The sequence below is a fragment of the Lagenorhynchus albirostris genome, chromosome 10 (genome assembly GCF_949774975.1).
Source record: "Lagenorhynchus albirostris chromosome 10, mLagAlb1.1, whole genome shotgun sequence".
Taxonomy (NCBI): Eukaryota; Metazoa; Chordata; class Mammalia; order Artiodactyla; family Delphinidae; genus Lagenorhynchus; species Lagenorhynchus albirostris.
This window is the reverse complement of record NC_083104.1, coordinates 66,087,094-66,108,209: the sequence shown is the minus strand read 5'-3', so window position 1 is coordinate 66,108,209 and position 21,116 is coordinate 66,087,094. Positions and strand designations below refer to the sequence as shown.

Here is a 21,116-nt window from a genome sequence, read left to right as displayed (position 1 = left end):
AACATCCTGCCCCTCAGGTATCCACATGGCTTGCTCTTTCACCTCCTCCAAGTCTTTCCATAAACAGTGTTTCTCAGTGAGACCTATGACCATTCTATCCAAAATTGCAAATCCCTTTCCCCCACCAGCAATCTTTCATCCTGCTTTATATTTCACTATAACACTCACCAATTTTTACTGTGCTATGTAATTTATATATTTATCATGTATATTTGTTTCCTTCCTCTAGAATGTAAGGCCCATGAAGGGAGGGATTTTTGCCTGTCTTGTTCACTGCTGTATCTCCAGCACCTGGAATGGTGCCTGACTCCTAAGTAAGCATTCTATAAGTGTTAGCTGAATGAAATGAGAAATCAAACACTCATGATCCCTGCCCTCAAGGAGCGCTGTCTGATTGAAGGGACAGAAAAGTAAACACAACAGATCACTACAGATCAATGCAACATGGGGAGAGAGCTAATGTTCTAATGGGGTATTTAAGGCTGTGGGACAGCTAACTATGGAAAAGGGGGTGGTGGTTAAGGCTTAGGAAAGGAGTAAACAAGAACAGCATCCACTTACAAGCTCTACACATGACCTGTGGCCCCATGGGGGATCAAAAATCCACAGGTCTAGAGCCCTCTCCCAACCCATCTTACCATGATCCATGATCAGAAACACTATCCCCGACCACGCCCAGGGGTGAAGGGGTAAGGCACGTGAAATGTCTATCGCATGTGGTCTAAGGACTTCAAACTACAATGTGCAGGGTATTCTCTGCAAAAGGCAGCATTCAGGATGCATTGGCTAGTACATCTCTAAGCAGAAACCCTGGAAGCTCTGGGTGTGGCCCCAAGTGGCCTATTTGGTACCCTCACTGGACCTAAGGCCAAGGTAACTGGGGCAATATCTGGGGTAAACTCTCAATGCATCTGTTACTTCAAAAGCCCCTCTCTCCCAAAATACATCCAGTCCACCCTTGTGCAACAAAGAGAAAGCTCTAAATTTTTCCCATTGTTCACTGGGATGGAGGGAATTATGACAAGCTCACAAGGAGCTGTGGTCACAGTTACTGAGGCCATCAATACTAAGAAAGACCTCTGGGGATATGGTGCCCTGAGGTGCGGGCAGAGGCTTGGAAGGGTATGAACAGGGAGACGATTTCAAGGAGAAAAACAGAATTTGTCACCTTGCTTGCAGGATCTACCATCTTTATAAAGTGGAGATGGTGATGATAATGTAGCACACTTTCACAAACTACAAAGCCCTTTTACTTTTAATATTTTTCACAACTACCTTGGAAGGGAGAATAGATATCCTCATCTCCATTTTACAGATGAAGACACAGAAGCTCAGAAAGGTGTCACTCCCCCTAAAGCTGGTAAGTGACAGAGCTACAATTCAAACCCAGATCTTCTGATCTGCTCAAGCCATCTCACTAGGACATAAGAACACCACAGAGATGCCACGGTCTGGTACAAAAAGAGGCTCTGAGGCAATCCAGGTACTAATCTTGGCCCTGTGTGACCCAGAGAAAGTCACTGAAACGTTCTGTGCCCGCACACTCCATCAGTAAAATGAAATTAATAAAATTTATTTCTTAAGGGTTGCTATTTGGTAGTAAGGTATTCTTAACATCCTTATTTTAAAAGCCTTCCAATCCCAAAGTCTGACTGAAAGAAACAAACAAAAAACAACTTGGCTGAGGCACAGTGCCAGGCAGGCACAAACCCTATTTGGAACCAAAGGAAAGAGAATCATTCGCAGAAATTCTGTCCAGGTTCCAGAGACCCTTGGCCACTACATGCCTGACAAATGCCAACTCCCTGGGGGCGGCCCGGGCCAACAGACCTGCTTTATTATCCCCACCCTGTCAAGGGCATGCAGACCCTTGCAGAGGTGTGAAAATCTATCTCAATAGTAACTTGAAATGCTTCAGAAAGGGGATGTAGCTCCTCCTTTGTCAAAGCCACGATATATTCCTCCTCCCTACCCACTACCTCCTAGAGCATCTCTCAATCAAGCTGCAAGTATCTACAGAGGCCTCTGTTGTCCTACCCAAGCCTCTAGACACTGGGGGGCCAACTCCAGAGGGGGAAGGGCTGCTGCTGAGGAAAAACGAAATGAGTTTCGCCCTCAAGGAGCTTACAGTCTAGTTTTTTGGCGGGAGTTTCTCATCCCACACAGCCCTTCCCACATACACAGCTCCAAATAACTCCAACACCCCCAGAGGTCTACCCGGCATCCCCTGAGCCCCCACTCGCCCACCCCACCCAGGTCCGCGAAGAATAAGGAGTTTCTGCAATTAAACTGTTTCCCCTGCACCCCACACGAGATACTCATGAGACAAATAAGGACCCCAGCCAAGACTCCCGCCCCTTTAAAGGGGCACCTCTTCCAGAAGAATCCTGACCCTTCGGAGAGGAAAGGAGGGAAATAACATCTCCTCACCAGAGGGGAGGGAGCGAGCGTGCCTGAGACAGACGCGGAGTCCGACCCTCAGACAGAGAAAGCTAGCGCCTGCGAACAAGCGGGTCACAGAGGCAAGCGCCCATTGGCCGCCTCACCTGCCCGTCTGGAGGAACCGGGGGCCAAGGGACGCTCAGGGGGTGGAACTCTCCTCTGACCTGACCAATTGGAGAGCGTGGCGGGGGCGGGGCTCGGCGGCTCGGCATCCAGGGCCGGGGGGGAAACAAGATGGCGGCTGCGGGAGGGGGTCCTCGCTTTTCAGCTCCCCCCCTACCCGCCTTTTCCTTCTCCGCTGCCACCCTGGCTCCAGGAAAGAGCTTTCGCGCCGCCCCCGCCCCGCCCGGGAAGCCCCTCGCTTCCCTCCCCCATCCCGTGCAGTCCCTGGTCCCCGTAGGCCCCGCTGCTCCCGCCCCCGTTCCGTCCGGCCCCGCTGCCGCCCCCATTACCTCAGCAGCCGGCCCGTCCCCACCGTTCGGGGCTCCTGGGCGCGGGCGGGCCGGCCGCCTAGCAGGTCGGCGCGGCCCGGGGAGCGGAGCGTGGCCTCCTCCCGCGCTGACCTCCGTGGCCACCGCCGTGCCCCCTCCCGGCCCGCGCTGGGGCCCCGGCCCGGCCGCCGCCGCTCCCGGGGGAGGAGGGGGAATGGAACCGCCGCCGCCGCCGCCGCTGCCGCCACGGAGCCCGGCCGAGGGGAGGGAGGGATCAGCCCCCAGGCAGGATCCGCCCCTCCGGCCTCCCCCCCTCCCCCCGCCACCTCCACCCCTTCCCTCGCTCCCTCTCTGGCTCCGCGGGCTCTCCCGCTGAACAGGAGCGAGAGCGCGAAAGAGAGGGGAAACAAGAAAAAAATCCCCCCGCCCGTGCCCGGCGCGGCGGCGGCCGGGGCGGCGCGGAGAGGAGCGCGGAGCCGCTGCCGCCACAGGGCACCGTCCCCTGCTCGGCCTCACGGTGGCGGTGCGGACACGGCAGGGGCGCGGAGCAAAGGCGGGATCTGCGCTCGCCGCGGCCCCGGCTCACGCCGACCTGCCTCGCCACGGGGAGAGTCCGACTAGAGAGCTGGGGGGCGTTATGGTCCAGCTGGGAAAGACGGGGTCCATAACTCCTTAGAGTGGTTATTTATCCCCTCCCCCAGCCCTGCGGGGGAGGTGGCTAAGGTTTGGAGCAACAACCCCCCTCCCTGAGCTAGAAGGTCCCTCCAAAGGCTAAGTCAAGAGCAGTCATTGAAGACAAAACCGTTCTGTAGTTTCTTGGGGTGCAGGTGCCTGCAGTACTCCCAGAAAGTCGCCCCCTTCCCCCCGTGCTCCAGTCCGGAGGACAAAGGTCTATCGATGTCCATACTCTTCCCCAGTGAGGACAGCCGGGGAAGACCTGCCTCTGTTGTGTAAAGGTGAGCCTCATTCCCCACGAGACATCTTTCTTAAGAAACAGACTTGACTTTTCGTTGTGTGCCATCCTCTCCCTTCTGTGTTTAAAAAGAGTAAACATAAAAGAGTAAACATAAAAGTTTGACGGTCTACTTAAGGACGTCTGGTAACTCGCTTGTCACCATAGACATGGGAAACACTGTCTCCTTAAACCTTATTTGGCTAGGAGTTGGTTAATTTAATGCAAAAGCCGCTTTATAATAGATGTTTGACAAATGGCAACTTCAGACTTTCAGATATAATCAGCCTGGCTTTTGCTTTGGTAAATAAATTTAAGAAGAGAAAAGGGCTCCTTTGTCACCCCTCTTTTGCCTATAAATTGGAAAGCTTACCTCATATGACTGAAGTCTTAAGCACCAGTATTTAACGATGTTTATAAAGGATGTATGGATAGACTGCCTTTAAATGTGAACATGAATGACATGTTTTGAAAGCGTTTCCTCTCCCCGCGCTGGTGGTGTAGCTTGGTAAGACTCACAATTTCTTGCTTGGTTCTGATCATTAATGACAGAGATTGTAGAGTCAGAGGATGAAGGATAAAGGCTTAGGATCCAAGTCTTCCAAATGCTTAAACTTAACGAACTGCTACTTTTGAAGTATAGATGTTCATTATCCTAAGGACTTTAAACATATTGTGTTTTGGATTTGAAAGTTTGATAAAAGTAAGGAAGCTAATTTGTATGACAAAGATGTTTTCCTGATTACATGGTAGCACCTTCTGGCAAAATGATAGCAAAAATACTTCATTAACCAATTTTTTTTTTAAGAGAAAAGGACTGGCTTGTGAAGCTAAGCAAGGACAGGGCATTGTTTTGAAAGCTATGAAGGTGAAATAGTATGAATTAACGTCAAAAGGCTAGGGAGAATAATCATTTGGAGGGAAGGTGTAGAAGAAAAGATGATTAATTGTGGAAGGGAAAGCCCCAGAGGCAAGAGAATATTACAATTACTTTTAGTTAAAGAAAAAAAAAAAAGGAGACTAATAGAAACAAGAACACTGAATTTCATTTCTTGTTCTTTTAAAATGTGAAATATAACCATTTCTACATATAACTAGTAACTTTTATTTCTTGAGGGATGTTCTCAAAATTTATTTAGTACAATTCCCATTTGTGTGATTGGGAGCTTTTTCCACTAAAGTTAAAGAATAAATACTTTGAGGAAAGGTATTGGTTTCCATTTGTAACAGTAAGTAAAATAATTATTTAAATGCTGTTGAAAATGCATTGTTAACCTGATACATATGATTTCCAGGTTTTTCTATTCAAAGCTTTCATAGAAGACCTTATTCAGCCTAAATGTTTTTCTTCCATTTTCAACTTCCACTTTCTTAATGGTAACTTTACAGTTGTCCTCGCTTCTATTTTTGATATTTGGAATTGGTTTCTGTTTGTATAACTGCACACATAGCCAGTTCACTATGATGTAATCTTAAATGTAACATGGGACAATTATGTCATTAAAAACAAATTTGAGGGCTTCCCTGGTGGTGCAGTGGTTAAGAATCTGCCTACCAATGCAGGGGACACACATTCAAGCCCTGGTCCGGGAAGATCCCACATGCCGTGGAGCAGCTAAGCTCGTGCACCACAACTACTGAGCATGCGCTCCAGAGCCCGCGAGCCACAACTACTGAGCCCGCGTGCTACAACTGCTGAAGCCTGTGCGCCTAGAGCCCGTGCTCTGCCACAAGAGAAGCCACCACAACGAGAAGCTCATGCACCACAACAGAGTAGCCCCAGCTCGCCGCAAATAGGAAAGGCCCGTGCGCCACAACTAGAGAAGGCCCGTGCACAGCAACGAAGACCCAACGCAGCCAAAAGTAAATAAATATATTTACTTTTTAAAAAACAAATTTGAAACATGTATCAAAAATCCCAGAGGCACTAAATTTAATTCTCTTTAATCTTTAGCTATTTTAAATAGTTTAAATTCACCAGCCCTTGGCCTTTCCATTAAACCATACAGCAGTTCAGTTCAACAGACAGAGGCACAGACCTTTGATTCCCAACAGTAGTTTTTAAAATCCTCCATTTCTAAGTAGACACTAACTTAATTTGAAGTAGGAGACTATTTTACTACTTAAACCCAGAAAAGGAAACGTGAGTACAAAAAGTTTCCCCCTCAATTTTTTTTCAGCATCTTAGGATATCTTTGTCAACAATTTACTGTTATCATTAGTTTACCAAAGCAAGAAACCTCTGAAGGGTCAGATGCAATACCCACTGGATTAATAAAAATATGTGTAATGAAAAGGAAATAGACTTTGAGTAATTGTTGAATTTTTTTTTTTCCCCTGCTGTACGCAGGCCTCTCACTGCTGTGGCCTCTCCTGTTGCAGAGCACAGGCTCCGGACATGCAGGCTCAGCAGCCATGGCTCACGGGCCCAGCCGCTCGGCGGCATGTGGGATCTTCCCGGACCCCGGGGCACGAACCCATGTCCCCTGCATCGGCAGGCAGACTCTCAACCACTGAGCCACCAGGGAAGCCCTGTTGAATTATTTTTAGTAGAATATTCCTTGCTTAGACTTTGGATAAAAGAATTCTAAACCATACATAGGAAGAATATGGGAGTTTGAAATCATTGTGATATTTTTATGCTGTAATGAAAATGCTGTAAGAATATAGTTTACTTAGAAAAAGGAAAAAATTTATGCTAACAACAGGCTTTAAATCGAATACCACACCCTCTAAATTTAATTGCATTCATTTATTCCTGTAACACATTTATCGAACATCTGTGTGTCCAACACTGTTCAAGTTGCTTTGGAAAATAATGAAAAATCTCAACGTAGGGCACAGTGATCATATGTAAATGTAGAATATATTTTTCTTTGCCTTGAGTAGTGTACAATCAAGAAGCAAGCTAGAAATAACTAGAAAATACATGTAGGAGAAATCAGATAAGGCAGTGAACAGTGTAGAGCCACCGCTATTCAAATGGAGGATAGGAGACTTCTTTTAGCCTGGTTCTAAATAGTGATGGATGTGAATTGGCGAAAAGAGTGTGGAATGACATTATTAGGTTGGTGACAGGGCAGCCCAGGCAAAGGGAAAACATGCAGGGAATAATAAGGAAATTACCCTAGCTGGTCTGTATGGGAAGTTGTTAAGAAAGAAAAAGTTGAATTGGATATGGCAAGGGTATAGGAATAATAAAAATAATACCTAACACTTATTTACAAGGTACTGTGCTCAGTGCTTTACCTACTGTATTTATTAAAAATCTTTGTTGCACTTAGAAAACAAACTAGTTTAATTAATAAAGGAAATCTATTGATTCTCATAACCAGAAGGTCCAGGGGTGCATCTGGTTTTAGGTAAGGTCAAGTCAAGAGATTCAGATTACGTCATCAGGACATAGTTCCTTGCAGTCTCTCAGCCATCCCGAACTAATAGCTGTGGCCAGAAAGACATGATACTCTAATGAGGTGTGGTCATTGTTCACTACCAGAACCAGAGGACACGGGCAGGAGATGATTCTCCAAAGATATAGTGGGCACTTGTACAAAGTAGGTCCAATATGCATGCTATATCTCATTTATCAATTTGTAGCTCTGTGAAATTATTATTATGGTCCCCATTATGCATAGGATAAACTAGAGCAGGAACAGTATTAGGTAAACCAGGAAGAATTTATAGTATTTGTTGTGAAAATAAAAGGACATTAACCAGAATGGTGGAAGAGACTGTAGAGAAAAAGGAAAGGAAGGGTCAAATCAGAAGACAGATCAACAGTTTTATGAGTGATTGGACATAGGAACAAAAGAGAAAATCAAAGATGAATCTAAGCTCAAACTTAGGAGGTTTTGACCATGCTAGTATGGTCATTGCAAATTAAGAGGTGGCAAAGTGTTACTCTGGAGCTCCTTTTGGGTCTGAGGGCCTGAGGATTGAGGAAATGATAAGTCAGCCCAAGTTCTCTGGAGCCCCTTTTAGTCACACTAAAACACATATTCATTCAATAATTATCTGTGAGCTGCAGGTAAGGTTGTATTTTATGCCTGTGAAGACCACAAAGGTGAAAAGGCTATGCTGTCACACTTGAAGTCACTTAAATCTAATCACAGGAATAAAGCAAGTATATTAGTAACCAGAACATGCAATGGCGTATAAGCACCTCAAGAGAGATGCAAGCAGAGTGGCATGAGAGTTAGAAATGAAAGAGAAGAGGGGAAGGCTCCATGAAGAAGGTGCCAATTGAGCTCCACCTTAAAGCTTGGGTTGAGTGTTAACTAGGAGGATGGGGGAGTGTGGTCCAGGCTGAGCACCATGAGTAGAGAAAGGTGGGACACCATAATATTGATTCAGGGGACAGTGGGTTATCCCGTTTGACCAAAAATGGGAGATGTGAGAGAAAAGACTGGAAAGATAAAGTCCGAGCATGGAGTCTGTTTTATAGGGAACTGGATGTGAAGGGGCGGTAGTTCCTCATGATGTTTAGAACAAGGAAATGGCTTGAATAATTCATGCTTGAAGATCCAGTCAGGCAAGAGAGTATGGTACAGTATGTTTTAAATTATCCACCTAGTATGGCTTACATTATCCTCTTTGGACTTGAATTCTGGCTAGAACATTTTACCATATTCTTAGTGAAATGTTAAACCACAAACCTAAAAGTAAATAGCATGTGGCAAGTGTAAATTGTTCAACCTGATTTAATGTCCTTTCATTTCAACCTTTAATTAGCATTTCTGTTAAGTCCTAAACTTTTAATCATGCGTGAAGTCAGGACACCATAAAATATGTTATTTCCATATTTTAACAAAAGAACTGACCCTGCAAGTAGCCACCTACTTGGTATAATTTTACTAAAGAGAGAAAATGAACAAAAATAATAGCACCTAAAAAATAATAATAATAGCATCTACCAAACCAGAACCTGCATTTTAACAAAATCCCCCTAGGTGATTCATATGTGTGATGGTTAATTTTATGTGTGAAGTTGACCAGGCTAAGGGATAGCTGGTAAAACATTATTACTGAGTGTCTGTGAAGGTGTTTCTGGAAGAGATTAGCATTTTAATTGGTAGACTGAGTAAAGAAGATAACCCCTAATAGTGCGGATGGGCATCATCCAATCTGTTGAGGGCCTGACTAGGACAAAAAGGTAGAGGAAGGTTGAATTCGCTCTCTGGTTGAGCGGGGACATTACCTTCTCCTGCCCTTGGTCCTGGCTCCCACTCCTTTGGACTTGGCTAAGTTATACCAGCAGCCATCCTGGTTCTCCAGCTTGCAGATGACAGATCATGGGACTTCTTGGCCTTCATAATTGCTTGAACCAATTCCTATAATATCTATTTATTCTGTTTCTCTGCAGAACCCTGACTAATACAATGTGCATATTAAAGTTGAGAAGCAGTGGATTAGAGGATATTAGACAATTCCAGGATTAAAGTGTTTTAAGGTCCTTGCATTGTCTGGGAAAAGGGTAAAACTCAAGAATTAATATTTGCCTTTGATTAGTCAAGAATACCTGTTGTAATGTATGATTCCATTTATTTGAAATTCTTGAAAATGCAAACTAATCTATAGTAACAGAAAGCAGATTGGTGGCTGCCTGGAGGTAGAGGAGAGTACTGACTATAAAGGGGCATGTGGGAACTTTTGGGAGTGATGGAAACATTCCATAAGTTGATTGTGGTGGTAGAGAAACATTTGTCAGAAGTTATCGAAATACTGGGGTAGCCTTCATGTATTTTACATAAATTGTACCACAATTAAGTTGATTAAAAAAAGAATACCTGTTGTAATTTTTAGACTAATCATTAAAAGAATGAAAAAAAGAGTATATAACTCACAAACTAGTAGAGAGGAAAAAAGAAGTAATAAATATTCAACCAATCAAAAAGAAGACAAAGAAAAAGGAACACAAATAAGCAATAAGAAGAAAAATAAGCAATAAGATGATGGCAGATATAAACTCAATCTACAGTCTAAACGGTAGAATGAACAGTGTACAATGAGAGGGACATTTTTGGGAAAGTTCAACGATAGACGGTTAAAATGTGTGGATTGAGCACATGCACTTATTCCCCAAACTTTACTTAATATGTTAATAAAGGATTAAAAAAAAAAACCCTGCAAGATAATAAAATCCACAAGAACAGAGAATGGGGGGAAGAAACAACAGCAGTTGAGAACTGTCAATAAAATTTTGGAGAATGGAAGTAGATGGGTGAACAAATCAGAGAAAGTTAAAAGTCTGCAAGAAGAGCCGGTAAAAATCAGCTGATTCACATTAGACCACTAGAAAGGCTAAGAAGTAGGAGACTGCAGGTACTTCTGAAGAAATGTGTGTGCTGGGGGGCAGGGGGTGGTGGTGAGGGGGTGGCAGTGGCTTGGAGAGTAGGCCTGAAAGTAGGATTGGCTGAAAAACCTGTTAAAAGGGTGGTTAGATGCCATCAGATCTCCCCACTACTCCTTGGAGATTTGCCATCTCAAGAAATTGAACTAAAGAGATCTGGACTTGGAGATTCCAGGCAGTCACCAATGAAGGCAGGGACAAAGTGCCATTCTGAAAATGGCAATTAGAATGAAACTCTACATACTGAATGGTGAGACACTCCATCCCCACCTCATTTCCCTTCTCAGTGCTGATAAAGAGGAAGGGAGAAGCTGGTACAAATTGATGGGATCTGGTGGTCCAGGAGGGGGCTGAGAAAAAAATCCCACGAAAATATTTTTAGCCAGCTTATCCTTTCAAGTGGGGAATTGAAAAAAATGTTTTCTTGATATCAAAATCCTCAGTGGCCCAGCCTCTTCCTCCATCTCACATTTTAGAACACCAGGTATTGGCATGCCCTGGGAGGAGGTTAGAAATGCTGACTCTCAGGCCCCACTCCAGACCTGCCAAACCAAAATCTGCATTTTAACAAGATTCCCCCAAGTGATTTATTTTTTTTAATAATTAACTCTTTTTTTTTAATAGATTTATTTTATTTTTTTATTTTTGGCTGCGTTGGGTCTTCGTTGCTGCACGCCAGTTTTCTCTAGTTGTGGCGAGCGGGGGCTACTCTTGTAGCGGAGCACAGGCTCTAGAGGTGCAGGCTCAGTAGTGGTGGTGCACGGGCTTAGTTGCTCCGTGGCATGTGGAATCTTCCCGGACCAGGGATTGAACCCATGTCCCCTGCATTGACAGGAGAATTCTCAATCAGTGCACCACCAGTGCATGTTTTGCATGTTAAAATTTGAGAAGCAGTGGATTAAAGGATATTAGAGAATTCCAGGATTCCTCTCTGAAAGTAAAGTCCTATTTACAAATATTTATGGAGGAACATCCCCAGTAAAAACAAAAAAATTTCAGTTTGCCACCTTTTGCCTTATATTGAAGCCTACCAGATACCAAAATACCCCCTCCCTTTGCCCCAACACACACAATTTTAAACAACTTATTACCTCACTCAAAATTGAGTAGACAGTCAAGAACCAAGAGATATATGAGGAAAGTCTCACGAACGTCATAGCCCAAAACAAAGGAACAGAGTGGAAACAGTTAATGTAGAGAACCACAGAAGTTTTAACAAACAAAAATCTCAGCCTCAAAGAGTAGCATCCAAAAAAAAAAAAAAGAGTAGCATCCATGAAATGGGAACGTGATAATATTAGAAAAGAAGGAAGGGAGGGAAGGAGGGAGAATGAAAAGACGCAGTCAAAAGATTAAAAGCTCTTGAAAATTAAAAATAAGAAAGTATGAAAGATTTTAAAAAGATACAATGGAAGATTTGGAAGGTGAAGTTGAAGTCTCCCAGAGAGTAGAGGGAAAATAGGAAAGTACAGAGAAGAGAAAAGAGAACTTGAGGATCAATTCAGGACACTCAACATCCCATCTATAGTAATTCTAGAAAGAGAAATGATAAATTTTCCCAGAAATGAAGGTCTTGAGTTTCCAGAATGAAAGACTCCACCAGTGCCCTGGTACAATGAATGCAAAAAGATCTAATCTAAGAACACTAGTGATAGAAAAAGGGAGGATCCTAAAAGCTTCTAGAGAGAAAAAAGCAGGTCACATAGAAAAGATTACGAATCAGAATGATACCAAATTAGAAGACATCAGAATAATCCCATCAAATGCTGAGAGAATGTTGTTTTCAATATTCAAGTCTATGCCTTGCCTAAGTATCAAGTGTGGGAATAGTATAAAGACATTTTCCAACTTGCAAGGTCTCATTTATCTATTCTTTCTCAGGAAGCAACTGGATGACATTTTCCACCAAATGATGGAGAAAAAAATCAAGAAAAATAGAAGTCACAGGGTCCATGAAATGGGATCCAATACAAGAAAGAAGCAAAAGGCATCCCCAGTTATGATGAAGGGAAATCCCAGGAAGAGTTGTGTGGCAGGCTTAGGGTGCAACCATTGGAGTTGGAGGACTCCAGAAACAATTGGAATGGATAATTTACCATATACATTTGACCGTATGAGAGGAGGTTTTCAGTACTGATAGAGAGTTTAGAGATGGATTTAATGATATGTATATAGATAATTAAAAATTTTAAACAGGCTATTATTAATTCCAGGAAAGACAACTCATGTGAAAAAAATATAATTTCTATATATTTCACAATATAATTTCTATAAGCCTGTGACTCATTTGCAAACATTTATATAATCATAATGAAAAACAGAATAGAGATTTAACTAAAAATTATGATAAAACTGTTTTGAGAATATGAGGTGAGTGGTAGGAGATATAAGAAAGTTAAATCTCATTGTCTATAGTTGAAAGGTAATAGATAATGTGTAAAGTTGAAAAATCAAGAAGTAACAGTAAATGCGAGTTATTTAGAAATGAAAGATAAATACTGGAAGAAACTACAAAAGAGTTTGAAAGCGTTGCTTATGGATTAGGAGAGCAGGAATTGGGGTGAAGCAGAAATCTCTGGTTTTATTTTTAAGCCTCAGAATTATTTGAGTTTTTATTTCTTTTTTTAAAAATTTATTTATTTATTTAATTTATTTATTTTTGGCTGCGTTGGGTCTTCGTTTCTGCACGTGGGCTTTCTCTAGTAGCAGCAAGTGGGGGCTACTCTTCGTTGCGGTGCGCAGGCTTCTCATTGCGGTGGCTTCTCTTGTTGCGGAGCACGGGCTCTAGGCGTGCGGGCTTCAGTAGTTGTGGCACATGGGCTCAGTAGTTGTGGCATGCGGGCTCAGTATTTGTGGCTCGCGGGCTCTAGAGCACAGGCTCAGTAGTTGTGGCACATGGGCTTAGTTGCTCTGCGGCATGTGGGATCTTCCCAGACCAGGGCTCAAAGCCGTGTCCCCTGCATTGGCAGGTGGATTCTTAACAACTGCACCACCAGGGAAGCCCTGACTTTTAAAAACTGTGTAATTTCGTAGACGTTGATATGAAATATACTTAAAATTAATAATTTCAAAAGTAAGTGAATGGATTGAAAAGTGGCTGTAATAAATTAGCTGTCCAATTCAGTATGGCAGAAAGAGTGTGCATCATACGGAAGAGAGTTAACATAGCAGGCCTGACTGCTGTCCTTTGAAATGCCTGCTTACATGGGTGGCATCTGGGAACTTCCTGGATTTCAGGAAGGTTCTCACCACCCTCACTGATAAGAGTGGTTCACTGTGCTTAAACTATTTGTGCAAACAATATGGTTTACCCTAGACAGCTGCTTTCCTTCTGGAGTACATGCCACCAGGCAGATGGTGCCTTTGTAACCAGCCCCCAGTAAAAACTCTGGACAGTCTCTAATGAGCTTCCCTGGTAAACAACATTTGACATGTGTTGTTACAACTCATTGTTGAGGGAATTAAGTGCATCCTGTGTGAGAGAGGACTCTTGGAAGCTTGGTCCTGGTTTCCTCCAGACTCCACCCCATGTGCCTTCCTTTTCTCTTTGCTGATTTTACTGATTTTGCTCTGTATCCTTTCTCTATAATAAATTGTAGCCATACATACAGCTGCATGCTGAATCCTGATTCTTCCTATTGAATCACTGAATTTGGGGGTGGTTTTGAGGACCCCAGACACACATTTTACTTCAAATACCCATTAAAATAATAGTGTAATTACAGGATGCATGTTTGCAAGCAATAAAACCCAATTCTAGCTGTCTCAGGAAAAAACAGAATTTATTGGAAGGGTTGAAGTGGGGCTGACAGAATTGAAAGGAGACTGAAGGAGCAAGCTAGAAATCAAATATAATCTAGCTAGGACATTGCCACCACCGCCTATACTGTAAGTAGAAATTTAATATTTCTTCTTTTACTTACTAGTATTGGAAATACAGTTTATTGTTGCCTGTTAATCTTATATTTAGCCACCTTGCTAAACTTATTATTTCGAATAATTTGGTTGGTTCTTAAGGGTTTTCTCTATAGATAATTATATTATTTGTAAATAATGGTTTTGATCTTCCCTTTTCAAACATTCCTTCCTCCCTTCCTTCCTTCCTTCTTTCCTTCCTTCCTTCCCCCCCCACCCCCCCTTTCTCTCCTCCTTACTGACCTTCAGCACAATGTTAGATAGAAGCAATAGACATCCCTGACTTGTTACTCAGTTATAAGGAAATGCTTCTGACATTTCCCTACTAAGAATGATGTTTGCTTTCGGTGTTATGTGAGATACCCTCTAACAGATTCAGAAAGATCATTTCTATTCTCACTTTGCTAAAAGTTGTTTCATCATGATGAGTGTTGAATTTTATCAAATGCACTTTCTGCATCTATTAAGATGATAATCGGTTTTCTCCTTTACTGTTAATGTGAAGAATTGGTTCTCTAATATTAAACCATTCTTGTATCTCTGAAATTAGCCTGACTTTGTCATGATTTATTACCTCTTTTATATATCACTGCTTTGGTTTGCTAATACTTTAATATATTTGCATCTAGGTTCACAAGTGAGATTACTGTAATTTGATAGCTTTGGGAATTAAGTTTTATTAATCTCATAGTATGAATTGGAAATATTTCCTCTTTTTCAGTTTTATGGAAGAGTTTGTATATGATTGAAATGAACTGTTTCTTGGAAGGTTGGAATATTTTTTCTAGGGTTTGTTCATCTGAGTTTTGCAAAATGTTTTCTTTTGAATCTCTGCTACATCTATAGTTATGTTCCCCTTTGCATTACTAATATTTTTTTCTTCTCTTCTTTTCTCTCCCCTCTACCCCCACCCCCAATCAATTTTATTAATTTTTTTACCCCAGATAGCTAGCTTTTGGCTTTGTTGATCATCCTTAGTCTTTTTTTTTTTTTTTTTTTTTTGCGGTACGCGGGCCTCTCACTGCTGTGGCCTTTCCCGTTGCAGATCACAGGCTCCGGACACACAGCCTCAGCGGCCATGGCTCACGGGCCCAGCCACTCCGCGGCATGTAGGATTTTCCCAGACCGGGGCATGAACCCATGTCCCCTGCATTGACAGGCGGACTCTCAACCACTGCGCCACCAGGGAAGCCCCCCATTTTTTTGATTGTTGCTCTAACTATTTTAATCTGCTTCCTTCCACTTTATTCTGTTACTTTTCTAAAAGTTTGGGTGCCTAGTTTTTTAAATTTTCAGACTTTCTTCATTTCTAATATAAGCATTCAAGACTATAAGTTTACCTCGAATTACCACTGTTGTTTGTTTGTATGTTTCTCAAGTCTTGATACATAGTATTTTCATTATTGCTCAATTATAAATATCTTTACACTTCTCTTATGATTTATCTCAGATCCAAGTGTTGTTTTGAAGTGTGTGTATGTTAAATTTTTAATTTTGAGATAATTTTAGTTTCACAAGCAGTTATAAGAAATAATACAGAAGGATTCCATGTACACTTTATCCAGTTTCCTCCAATAGTAATATCTTGCAAAACTATAGAAAATATCACATCCAGAATATTGACACTGATGAGAATTCAGCTGTTAATCTTACTGAGGATCCCTTATATGTGATGAATCATATCTGTCTTGCTGCTTTCAAGATTCTCTTTGTCCTTGGCTTTTGACAGTTTGATTCTGATATGTCTAGATATGGATCTGTTTATCTTAGAGTGTGTTGAGCTTCTTGAATGTGTAGATTCATGATTTTCACCCAATTTGGGACATTTTGGGCCAAATTTTTTTTTTGTTCCCTTCTCTCCTCTCCTTCTGGGACCTCCTTATGCACATGTTGGTACACTTCATGGTGTTTCACAGGTATCTGAAGCTCTGGCTGTGTTCATTTTTCTTTATTCTTTTTTTTCTCTCTATTCCTCAGACTGGAGAATCTCAACTGACCTGTCTTCAAGTTTTCTGAGTCTTCTTTCTGCCAGCTGGAATCTACAGCCATGCTCCTCTAGTAAAAAATTTCATTTCAGTTATTGTACTGAAGTTCTTTCTTTTTTTTTTTGGCCTCGTTGCGCGGCATGCGGGATCCCAGTTCCCCGACCAGGGATCGAACCCAGGCCACAGCAGTGAGGGCGCCAATTCCTAACTATTGGATTGCCAGGGAATTCCCCTGAAGTTCTCTTTTTATATTGGTATTTATATTGATTCTTTTTTTTATAATTCTTTCTCTTTACTGATAGTCTCTATTTGGTGAGACATTCTCATATTTTCCTTTAGTTCTTTAGATATGATTTCCTTTAGTTCTTTAAACGTATTTATAATAGATGATTTAAATTCTTTGTCTGGTGAAGTCTGTCCATCTGAGCTTTCTGAGAGACAGTTTCTATTCATTGCTTCTTCCCCCCCACCTTGTATATGTCCTGTTTTCCCCTTTCTTTGTATGTCTCATATGTTTTTTGAAAACTAGACATTTTAAATAATACAATGTGGCAACTCTGCATATCACATTCCCCTCTCTTCCCAGGGTTTATTGGGGTTGCTGTTTGTTGTTGCTGCTGCTGCTTCTGTTTTTTTAGTGACTTTCCTGAACTAATTCTGTAAAGTCTGTATTCTTTGTCATGCATGGCACTGATAGTCTCTGCTTGGTTAGTTTAGTGACCAGGTAATGAATGGACAGCTATCTCATTACATGCCTTGAATTAATGTCTCCTGGCCTTTGCCAGGTGTGTGTGTGCGCGCACATGCGTGTGGTGTTAGGGTATATCTTCAAGACTCCAACACACTGTGGACAACTCTGCTTTAGTCTTTACTTCCTGCTTGTGCAGAGCCTAAAGGTCTCCCAGCAGTGAGTGAGATTAGGGTCTTCTCAGACCTTTCCTGGGCATGCACACGGCCCAGCACATACATGTGGTCTTCTAGATATCCAAGAATATGTTGGAACTTTTCAAAGGCTCCTATAGATACCTTATTCCAAAGTTTTTCCTTTTAAGCTTTTTGTCAGCTTCTTCCTTGCCCCACACAATTGTTATCGCCTAAGTCACCTGTGATGTTAAACAATTGCCCCTGGTTATTTTCAATAAATGCTCCAGGGAAAAGGGTATTCACAGTGAATGAGCTCTGAGTCAGTTCAAATAAACACAAACCCTGAGAGTGGTGGTTTACAGGGAACTGCCAGACGGGTCAAATAATGACAGTTATTTGGGGATGGAGCCTTTGAAAAGCTCCAAGCCTATTTTGACCTCTCCAGTGACTGCTAGGCTGCTAGTCTTCATGGCTGCCATGTCTGCAAGGCTGTTGGTTTCCAAGGCCACCATGGAAGTAGAGAGAAAACGTGAATAGGGCAAATTAAAATGCTACAAAGTTCTTTGTTTACTGAGATTCAGCCATTTTTTGTAATAAATACTCTTCAGACTGTTCTGAGCCTTTGGTTAATTTTCAGAGTTCGGACAATGTTGATTTTGGCAACTTTGCCAGTGCTTTCATTGCTTTTATAAGGAGCAGTTTTCTAAGGTCCTTGCTCTGCCATTTTGGAAGGGTCTCCTATCATTTTGACATTGATACAGTCAAAATAAAAACAATTCCAGCACCACAAGGATCTCTTATGTTGTCCTTTTATAGCCACATCTGTTTCCTTCCTGTAGCCCTCTTAAGTCCTGGCAACCACTAATCTGTTCTCTGTTTTATAATTTTGATATCTCTAGAATGTTATATAATTGGAATCATATAGTATATAACCTTTTAGATTGGTTTTTTTCACTAAATATAATTCTTTGGAGATTCATCCAGATTGTTGCCTTTATGAATAATTTGTTCCATATTATTGCTAAGTAATAATCCATGATATGAGTATACCACCGTTTGTTTAACCATTTACCCATTAAAGGACATCTGAGCTATTTCCAGTTTGAGGCTTTTATGGATAAAGCTGCTCTGAACATTCACGTACACGTTATTATGTGAACATAAGATTCTCTCTGAGTTAGAAGCCCAGGAGTGCAATTGCTGAGTCATATGGTAATTGCATGTTCAGTGTTTTTATTTTTTAATTAATTTATTTTTGGCTGTGTTGGGTCTTTGTTGCTGCGCGCGGACTTTTCTCTAGTTGCAGTGAGTGAGGGCTACTCTTCATTGCGGTACACGGGCTTCTCATTGCGGTGGCTTCTCTTGTTGCAGAGCACAGGCTCTAGGCACACAGGCTTCAGTAGTTGTGGCTCGCGGGCTCTAGAGCGCAGGCTCTGTAGTTGTGGCGTGCGGGCTTACTTGCACCGCGGCATGTGGGATCTTCCCGGACCAGGGATTCAACCTGTGTCCCCTGCATCAGCAGGCAGATTCTTAACCACTTTGCCACCAGGGAAGTCCTTTCAGTGTTTTTAGTAAACTACCAATCTAGAAGACATAAAAAATGGAAAAATACTCCATGATCATGGATTGGAAGAATTAATATTGTTAAAATGTGTACACTGCCCAAAGCAATCTACAGATTCAATGTAGTCTCTATCAAAATTCCAATGGTATTTTTCACAGAAGTAGAACAAATGATCCTAAAATCTGTATGGAACCACATAAGAAGCCCAAATAACCAAAGCAATCTTGAGAAAGAAGAACAAACTGGAGTAATTATGCTTCCTGTTTTCAAACTATATTAATCAAAAGCTGATTTCAAAGCTATAGTAATCAAAAAAGTACAGTATTGGCATAAAAACAGACACATGGATCAATGGAACAGAATAGAGAGCCCAGAAATAAACAATGCATATATGACTAATTAACTTATGACAGAGAGCCAAGAATATACAATGAGGAAAGGACAGTCTCTTCAGTAAATGTCCAGTTGGGAAAACTGGACATCCACCTGCAAAAGAACAAAACTGGACCACTATCTTATACCATACACAAAAATTAACTCAAAATGGATTAAAGACTTGAAACTCTAAAACTCCTGGAAGAAAACATAGGCAGTAAGCTCCTTGACATCAATCTTGGCAATGATTTTTTGGATTTGACACCAAAAGCAAAAGCAAAGGTAAATGAATAAAGTGAAAAGCTTCTGCACAACAAAGGAAACCATCAACAAAATGAAAAGGCAAACTACTGAATGGGAGAAAATATTTGCAAAGCATAGATCTGACAAGGGGTTAATATCCAAAATATATAAACAACTCATACAACTCAATAGCAAAAGACAAAACAATCCAGTTTTTAAATGGGCAAAGGATCTGAATGGATATTTTTCCAAAGAAGACATACAAGAAGCCAACAGGTACATGAAAAGGTGCTCAACATCACTATCATTAGGGAACTACAAATCAAAAGCACAATGAAATATCACTTCACACCTGTTAGAATGGTTATTATCAAAAAGACAAGAAGTAACTAGTATTGGTGAGGACATGGAGAAAAGGGAACCCTGCTGCACTGTTCATGGGAATGTAAATTGGTACAGCCATTATTGAAAACAGTATGGACGTTCCTCAAAAAATTAAAAATAGAACGACCAAATGATCCAGTAGTTCCACCTCTGGGTATTTATCCAAAGGAAATGAAATTACTAACTTGAAAAGATATTTGCATCCTTATGTTCACTGCAGAATTATTTGCAGTAGCCAAGACGTGGAAACAACCTAAGTGTCCATTGACTGGTGAATGGATAAAGAAGATGTGCTGTATAAGTCAGCTGTATATTTATGAATATTATTCAGCCATAAAAAAAGAAGGAAACCCTGCCATTTGGGACAACATGGATGAACCTCGAGGGCATTATAGTAAGTGAAATAAGACAGAAAGACAAATATTGTATGATATCAATTATATGTGGAATCTCAAACAAACAAACTCACAGATACAGAGAATAGATCGATGGTTGCCAGTTGGGGTAGGCAGAATGGGTTAAGGGGGTCAAAAGGTACAAACTTCCAGTTATAAATAAGTCCTGGGACTATAATGTACAGCATGAGGACTACAGTTAATAATACTGTATTGTATATTTGGAAGTTGCTAAGAGAGTAGAACTTAAAAGTTCTCACCATAAGAAAAAAAAATTTTGTAACTGTATCGTGATGGATGTTGACTGGACTTATTTGGTGATCATTTTGCAGTATATACAGGTATCGAATCATTATATTGTACACCTGAAACTAATATAATGTTATATGTCAATTATATCTCAATTTTTTTAAAAAAAGCGTTTTCCTTGTGTTAACAGGACTAAGCCAGTGGCACATAGTTATCCATGAAATCAGGTAGAAGGTACAGGCAAGCAGTGACTGGTACGTGGATAAGTCTTCCTGAACAATATAAGAAACTTAGAACTCTCTTACTCCAAGTACCTGGCCTTCTGGTTACATAATATAATTTTCTAGTATTTTAGAACTGTTCTTTTGAATTTAATTTTTGTGGCTAAGTAATAAATTCATAAGGTTCAAAAGCCAGAAATATAAAATGGTATATAGCAAAAAGTCCCATCGCATATTTGTCCCGCATCCGTTCAGTTCTCTCTCATAGGAAATTGCTGTTCTTAGTTTATGTAACCTTCCAGAATTTTATTATGCACAAACACAAAGTAACATAGATTTTTCGTACTTTACCTCTCCTTTTTAATAAAAAAGGTAACGTGCTGCATTAACTGCTCAGCGTCTTACTCTTTTTCACTTAGTATATCTTGGAGACCTTTCTATATCAGTGCATTGAGATCTAATCAGTGCATTGAGATTATTATTTTTTTAAATAGCTATCCATATTTCATCATATGGATTACTATAATTTAGTTACCAGTCCCATACAGATGAAATTTGGGTTGTTTCAAGCCCTGTTATTGCAAGCAATTCTGGAAAGAATAACTGTATACACATATTGTTTCATACATATGGAAGTATGTCTGTGGGATAAATCACCCAAAGTAGAATTCCTGTGTCAAAGACTATCACATGTGGAAGCGTGATAGCTCTCCGTAAGGACTGTGCCAGTTATGCTCATATAAGCCA

General features: G+C 41.2%; 1 protein-coding gene and 1 long non-coding RNA gene across 4 annotated transcripts in view; one reads left to right on the top strand and one right to left on the bottom strand.

Annotated features, from left to right (window-relative positions):
• BRPF3 (bromodomain and PHD finger containing 3) overlaps positions 1-3,024 on the bottom strand; it is a 37,941-nt gene extending 34,917 nt beyond the window's left edge. For all 3 annotated transcript variants that reach the window (XM_060162711.1, XM_060162710.1, XM_060162712.1), the window contains exon 1: positions 2,895-3,024. The gene's annotated coding sequence lies outside the window, so the exon portion shown is untranslated. The remainder of the gene's footprint in view (positions 1-2,894) is intronic.
• A 289-nt stretch (positions 3,025-3,313) lies between these two features.
• LOC132527280 (uncharacterized) overlaps positions 3,314-21,116 on the top strand; it is a 38,892-nt gene continuing 21,089 nt past the window's right edge. The window contains exon 1 of the long non-coding RNA XR_009542935.1: positions 3,314-3,829. This is a non-coding gene — a long non-coding RNA (uncharacterized LOC132527280). The remainder of the gene's footprint in view (positions 3,830-21,116) is intronic.